We start from the raw sequence: 8,410 nt of genomic DNA on the forward strand, positions 1-8,410 counted from the left end.
TGCCATGTGAAACATTTAAGACAGCTCTTACATCACTGTCATCTTCCTTCCAGGTGATTTGGCTACACTAGGCTTTATTGTTAAAAAGATTCTTGGTTTCTTTTGGGGGTAAAACTAATTGAATGACATGTAGCACATGATTTTGACCAAAGCATTTTGACAACATTTGACTATGCCCCCAAAACAGTCCATTTGGTTTCCCCATATAAATGTTACTAAGCAGTGCATATAATAGATATCAGACACTGTCCTTGACATTTTCTAAATTCTTCATCCACCTCTGAGTGAGTTAATTTGGTTCAAAAAATCTAAATATTACTGAAAGACAAAAAAAGCAAAATTGTGTTTACATCTTAACTTGATAATATATGTCAAAATAACCTGGTAAATGACACTTTAAATACTTCAAGATAGTTTATAAATGCTAAATTATGATGTACAGGAAACAAGTATACTAAAATCTTCCACTACAGGGGTGCTAAATATGGTTGAACAGGTGAATCATGTGGGGAAATAAAAAACTATATAGATTGCCCTCATGTCGCCTTGAAAGCTATGCTAATAAAATAGCTAATAAGCTTCAGAGACAAGGCTTCCTTCATTAGAGCCACAGGACATATAACAATGAGGCCAATTCCTTTAGGTCCAAAGTTAGCTTGTATATTTGAATATTTTCCAATGTTTTGAGGGAGGCTTGTATTGCGATGTATTTCCCTCATAGGACCACTTGCTGTATCCCCAAAAGTTTGAACGGTTATATTTTCATTTTCATTAGTTTCCATGAATCTTTTTAATTCTTCTCTAATTTCCTGGTTGATCCATTCATCTTTTAGTAGGATGCTCTTTAACCTCCATGTGTTTGAGTTTCTTCCAAATTTCTTCTTGTGATTGAGTTCTAGTTTCAAAGCATTGTGGTCTGAAAATATGCAGGGGACAATCCCAATCTTTTGGTATCAGTTGGGACCTGATTTGTGACTCAGTATGTGGTGTATTCTGGAGAAAGTTCCATGTGCACTCGAGAAGTATGTTGCATTTGGATGGAATGTTCTGTAACATTCCAGAAATTTATTTGGTCCAGTGCCCTTGTTTCTTTGGTGATGTTCTGCTTAGAACATCTGTCATTTGCAGAAAGTGCCACATTGAAGTCTCCCAGTATTAGTGTATTATTATCTAAGTATCTCTTTACTTTGGTTATTAATTGATTGATATACTTGGCAGCTCCCACATTAGGGGCATTACTATTCATAATTAATAGGTTTTCTTGTTGGATAGATTCATTAAGCATGATATAGTATCCCTCTTCATCTCTTATTACAGTCTTTGGTATAATCTCTAATTTATCTGATTTGAGGATTGCCACCCCAGCTTTCTTTTGAGGATCATTTGAGTGGTAAATGGTTCTCCACCCCTTCATTTTCAGGCTGGAAGTGTCCTTAGGTCTAAAATGAGTCTCTTGTAGACAGCATATAGATGGGTCTTGCTAATTTATCCAGTCTGATATCCTAGGTCTTTGATGGGGTCATTTAGCCCATTCACATTCAGAGTAGCTATTGAAAGATGTGAATTTAGTGTCATCATATTACCTATACAGTCCCATTTTTGTGGATCATTTCTTTGGGCTTCCTCTTTCTTTTACAGGGTCCCCCTTAATATTTCTTGCAGAGCTGGTATTGTGGTCACATATTCTTTCAGTTTCTGTCTATCCTGGAAGCTCTTTATCTCTCCTTCTATTCTGAATGACAGCATTTCTGGATAAAGTATTCCTGGCTGCGTGTTTTTCTCATTTAGTACCCTGAATATGTCCTGCCAGCCCTTTCTGACCTTCCAGGTCTCTGTGGAGAGGTCTGCTGTTAATCTGATATTTCTCCCCATATAAGTTAAGACTCTCTTGTCTCAAGCTGCTTTAAGAATTTTCTCTTTGGGCAGCCCAGGTGGCTCAGTGGTTTAGCGCTGCCTTCAGCCGGGAGTGTGATCATGGAGACCCGGGATCAAGTCCCATGTCTGGTTCCCTGCTTGGAGCCTGCTTCTCCCTCTGCCTGTGTCTCAGCCTCTCTTTCTCTCTCTCATGAATAAATAGATAAAATCTTAAAAAAAAAGAAATTTCTCTTTATCTTTGAAATTTGCAAGTTTCACTATTAAATGTTGAGGTGCTGAATGGTTTTTATTGATTTTCAGGGGGTCCTCTCTATCTCTTGGATCTGAATACCTGTTTCCCTCCCAGATTAGGGAAGTTTTCAGCTATGATTTGTTCAAATATACTTTGTGGTCCTCTCTCTCTCTTAGCCTCTTCTGGAATCTCAATTAGACATATATTCTTTCTTCTCAAGCTATCATTTATTTCCCTAAGCCTTTCCTTGTGGGCTCTTAATTGTTTTTCTCTTTTTTCCTCAGCTTCCTTCCTTTCCATCAACTTGTCTTCTATATCTTCTACTCTTTCTTCGACCTCATTAACCCTAGCAGTTAGAGCATCCAGTTTGGATTGCATCTCAGTTAAAATATTTTTAATTTCAGCCTGATTAGATCTCAATTATGAGTAAGAGTCTCTAGAGTCCTTTATCCTTTTTTTCCAGAGCCACCAGTAACTTTATAATTGTACTTCTGAATTGAATTATAATTGTACTTTATAATTGTACTTCTGAATTGAATTGTACTTCTGATATTGTATTTAAATCCACGTTTAGTAACTCTGTGGCAAAGAATATTGCTTCTGGTTCTTTCTTTTGTGGTGAGTTCTTCCTTCTAGTTATTTTGTCCAGTGCAGGGTGTCTGTATGAGTGGACTGAGTTAAAAATATCAACCACAACCTAAGTAAAATACACCTTAGATGATTCCAAAGAAGTCAGAGACCAGAAAATAAAAGAAAAAGAAGAACAGAACAAAATAAAACAAGAAGACCATTAAAGTGAAAAACAAATTTTAAAACAAAATAGTAAAAATAAAAAAACCAAAAACAAAGAAGAAGGAAAAGAAAAAAGAAAGAAAAAGGGGGGGGGGAAGGATGGTGGTGGTGAGGAAGTAGTGGTGGAGAGATAATAAAATCTCCATGAGGGGACCTAAAGGGTGAGTCTCTTAGCTCTTTTTTTTAAAGATTTTATTTATTTATTCATGACACCCACACACACACCCACACACACACGGGGGGGGGGGACATAGGCATAGGGAGAAGCAGGCTCCATGCAGGGAGTCTGATGTGGGACTCAATCCTGGGATTCCAAGATCATGCCCTGAGCCAAAGGCAGTTTCTAAACCGCTGAGCCACCCAGGGATCCCGAGCCTCTTAGTTCTGAGTGTATTTTGTTCTGTATGTTAGAAGATGCTCAATTCCAAATTTATATAAATCAGGAAAACTTATATAAAGACCCAACGTTGACCAAAAAAACATAAACATGATAAAAGTGGGGGCAGAATGGGAAGGAAGAGAGAATAGTCTCACAGAATGAACCAACACAATGTTCCACTTGGTTCTGGTTGTATGCTGGTCGTATTTTAGAAGGTACTAACTTCCACCATTGTAAAACAAAATGAGACAGAAAAAAGAAAAATCAAAAACCCATATCTTGTATATATACCAAAATTAAATTGAATACATTGAAGGGAAACCAAAAGTGAAAAATATATCCAAGACATGTAATTGTAGAAATATGAAAGTCAAAAGGAAGAAGCTTAAAAATAAAGATTTGGTAAAATATTGTAGTTAAGGTGGGAAAAGAGAAAAAATATTGGAAAATTTTAACCTGATATAAAAACAAGTCATAATGAAATAAAAAGGAAAAAAAAAAAAAAAAAAGACCCTTTAGTTCTATATACTATTTTCCCTCAGTCCTGGAGCTTTCCAGTGCTGCTTGTTCAGTAAACTTGCTTTTCCCTTGTTCTTCTGGCAATTGTTGTGGGGGAGGGGTCTGTTGCACCTGATTCTCAGGTGTCTGTGCCTGGGTGGAGATGCCCCATCCCTTGCCAGGTTTTGTTCCCTAGTGGTCCTGCCTCTCCCAGGTGCAAAGTAAAAAGAAGAGAAAAAAATACCCATGGCCAGATTTCTAGCTCTGGAGTCAGCTCGCTGCGAATCACTGACTGCAGTCTCCCAGTCCACACTGGCCCAGATGCTCCTGGGCACAGGCTTGGGTGCACTGATCTGTTGAGTTTGGGGGTGCTCAGCGGCAGGAGAGTCCTCACTGTCCTGTGCCCTCCCTGCTTCTGCTTGTCCCCAGGGGGAAATGGAGGATCCCCGGCTTTGTCTTCTTTCGTGCCCTCGGGTCCAGGGGCCTGTGCCACCGGACCGACGCTCCGGGGCTCTCCTTTTCCAAAGGGAACACATGAGAGCCGCATCCATCCATTGTGGGACTCTAGGGTAAAGGGAACTCTGGAGCTGGCCCCGGAACTGGCTGGCTTCTCCCAAATGCCCCGGAGGGCTGCACGCGTCACCCCTTTACTGAGGTTGGACCCTGGTTTGCGGTGAGCTTTCTGCTGGGTGCCCCTCTTTTTATGGTGATTCCAGGAACCTTGATGTTTCATTGCCCTTCCTCTGATTCTGCCCTATTTCCCTACTAAACACTTTTCCGTCAGGGAAAACTCAGGTGTGGATTTTTAAAGATTCCCTTTGCCCAAGGCTGGGCTTTCCTGCCCTGGAGGCTTTCGCCCGGGCTTGTCAAGGTTCCTCTCCCCCACTTGATTTTATTTTTTTTTTAATTTTTTTTTTGCCTTCCTACCTTGTTAGAAGTGAAAACTTTTCTCTCTGTAGCATTCCAGCTGTTCTTTCTTTACACCTCAGGTCAAATTCGTAGGTGTTCAGAAAGTTTTGAAAGTTATCTAGGTAAGTTGGTGGGACCAAAATAGTTGAGGACCCTACTCCTCCACCATCTTGCCTCCACTCCTCTGATTTCTAATTTCACTCCTTTGTGATAAGAGAACATATTTTGTATGAGTTGAGATCTTTTAAATTTATTGACACATGATTTGTGACTCTGATGGAGGACCAACTTGGTAAATGTTCCATGTGTACTTGAAAATTAATATTCTGTTGTTCTTTAGTATTCTATAAATGTCAACGAGGTGGAGTTGGTTGAGAGTGTTGTTCAGATCTTTTATGTAAAATCTCTGATTATGATTGTCAATTTGTCCCTTTTTCCTTGTAGTTCTATCAGTTTTTGCTTCACAAATTTTGAAGCTTATATAAAGGGCACAACCTTTAGGAATGTTATATACTCTTTATGAATTCACTTCTTTATCATTATGAAATAAAGTTCTTTATCTCTGACAATAATTTTTCTCTAAAATTTACCATGTCTGATATTCATATAGTCTTTCCAGATTTCTTTCTGTTTTAAACATATTTTATTTAAATTAAATCTGTCAACATACAGTATAATACCTAGTGCTCATCCCATCAAGTGCTCTCCTTAGTGCCTGTCACCCAGTTACCTTATCCCCCCACCCACCTCCCTCCAGATTTCTTTCAATTAGTGTTCATATCATGTATTTTTCCCATTGTGTTCCTGTTAAACTATTAGGTTATTTATTTATTTATTTATTTATTTATTTATTTATGATAGACATAGAGAGAGAGAGAGGCAGAGACACAGGAGGAGGAAGAAGCAGGCTCCATGCCGGGAGCCAGATGTGCGACTCCAGGATTGCACCCTGGGCCAAAGGCAGGTGCCAAACCACTGAGCCACCCAGGGATCCCTTGGTTTTATATATAAAGTATGTTTCTTATATGCAATATATGCTTTTAAAAAATCCAATCTGACCATGTTTGGGTGTTTTGAAGATTTATTTTTTGTCTTTGGAGAGAGAGCACACATGAGCAGGGGGAGGGGCAGTGAGAGAGGTAGAAAGAGAATCCTCAAGGAGACTACCCACTCAGTGTGGAATCTGATGTGTGGCTCACAGTGGAGGCTCCATCCTAGGACCCTGTGATCATGACCTGAGCTGAAATAAAGAGTCAGCCACTTAACCAACTGAAGCACCCAGGTGTCCCATGACCATCTTTGTTTTTAACTGGCAGATTTAGACCATTTGCATTTGATATGCTTAGGCTGAAATCTATGAATTTTCTATTTGTTTTCTACCTTTCTTCATTTTTTATTTCTTGTAATTTTTCCCTTTTTTCTCTCTTACTTTTAGAAATTCAGTAATTTTTATGATACTATGTTACACCCTTAGTAGCTATAACTATTTTGTTGATGTTATTTTTACGATTGTTATAAGATGTATAGTATATACCTTCAACTGATTATATTCTATATTCAAATAGTATTATAGCGTCTCACATATAGTATAAATATCTTGCAGTAGTATACTTCCTTTCTTCTCTCCTGGCATTTGTGTTACTGTATCATGCTGTAACTTTACCCATGGTATTAATGCTATGTTACACAGTAAACAAACCTAACCTAATGTAACTAACCTCAGTTTGTGATTTAAGCAGTTTAAAAATACTTTTTTTATCCTAATTCTATATTTAAATATTTTATTTTTAAATATTTAATGTTAAAGAGATATAAGTATTTTATTAAATGGTTATCTTTTAAAGATGTTTAAATACTGAAGAAAATCTTATATATTTGCTCTCTGGTTACCACATCCTGTATCTTCATTCCTTTGTATAGATCCATATTTCTATCTGGTATGATTTTCCTTCTACCTGGGGATTCTCTTGAACATTTCTTGTATATGTGGATTATAAAATGATAAATTTATTCAGTTTTTCTATCCCTCCCCTAGCCTATTTTGCCTCCCTTTTTAAAAGTTTTATTTTCTGCATATGGCATTATAGATGATGGATTTTTTTACTTTTAGTATACTAAAAATGTTGCTCCATTTTCTCCTCACTTGCATTGATTCCTACGAGAAATCTATGATCATTCTTAATATTCTTCCGGTGTGTCTTTTTTCTCTGGTTACTTTTAAGATTTTTATTACCACTGTCTTGAACAATTTGATTACATTGTGCTTTGGTATAGTTTTCTTCATATTTTTTTGTGGCTGGGATTCTTTAAACTTCTTGCATCTGTAGGTTTGTATTTTTTATCAAACTACAAAGATTTATTTTGTTATTATTTCCTCAAAAATTTTTTTCTGTCTCTTTTTCTCTCTCTGTCCTTTGGTTACTCCAAATTTATATATGTGATCACGTCTCTTGAAATTGACCCATAGCTCATGGATGCTCTCATTTATTTATTTATTTTGTTTTCTTTTTTATTGGAGTTCGATTTGCCAACATAAACTCTCTTAATGTTAATATTCTCTTTTCTCTGTGCTTCTTTTTTGCATATTTTCTATTATCAAAGTCAATAATTCTTTTCTTGCAACATGCAATCTGCAGTTAATTCTATTCAGTATATTTTTCACCTTGTACTTAATAATGTACATCTTTAGAAATTTGATTTGGGTCTTAGGTAATGCCTTCCGTGTCTCGATTAACTTTTGTACACATCAACAACAGTAATATTGTAATAACTTTTAGTGCTCTGTCGGCTGTATCTTTCCTCTGTCAGTTTGTATTGGTTTTAACTGAATGTCCTTTTTCCTCATTGTAAATTGTATTTTCCTGCTTCTTTGCCTCATAATAAAAAAATTATTAATATATATAACATAAAATGGACAATTTTAACCATTTTTAAGTGTGTAATTCAGTGGTATTAAGTACATTCTCACTGTTGTTATGTATAAGATTTAGGTAGGTCTTTTATTATATATCAATAACTGGGTTCAAAATTATGATTATTTTAACATTTATTGTTATGCTTATATTTGATATAATATTTAAATATTAGTATGTTATACTTTATATTTTTCCTGATTTTTCTGTGCTTGTCTTCCCCCCCTTTGTCTTAGACATTACAACGCTTTAAAAGTTCTATTTTTATTGTACTAGAAATTGCACACCCCATTTCTATTCTTTCAAGATTTTATATATATATATTTTTTTCTTTTTTTTAATTAACTTTTATTGGTGTTTAATTTACCAACATACAGAAAAACACCCAGTGCTCATCCCGTCAAGTGTCCACCTCAGTGCCCGTCACCCATTCCCCTCCAACACCCGCCCTCCTCCCCTTCCACCACCCCTAGTTCGTTTCCCCGAGTTAGGAGTCTTTATGTTCTGTCTCCCTTCCTGATATTTCCCAACATTTCTTTTCCCTTCCTTTATATTCCCTTTCACTATTATTCATATTCCCCAAATGAATGAGAACATACACTGTTTGTCCTTCTCCGATTGACTTATTTCACTCAGCATAATACCCTCCAGTTCCATCCACGTTGAAGCAAATGGTGGGTATTTGTCGTTTCTAATTGCTGAGTAATATTCCATTGTATACATAAACCACATCTTCTTTATCCATTCATCTTTCCATGGACACCGAGGCTCCTTCCACAGTTTGGCTATTGTGGCCATTGCTGATAGAAACAT

The sequence above is a fragment of the Vulpes lagopus genome, chromosome 1 (assembly GCF_018345385.1).
Source record: "Vulpes lagopus strain Blue_001 chromosome 1, ASM1834538v1, whole genome shotgun sequence".
Classification (NCBI taxonomy): domain Eukaryota; kingdom Metazoa; phylum Chordata; class Mammalia; order Carnivora; family Canidae; genus Vulpes; species Vulpes lagopus.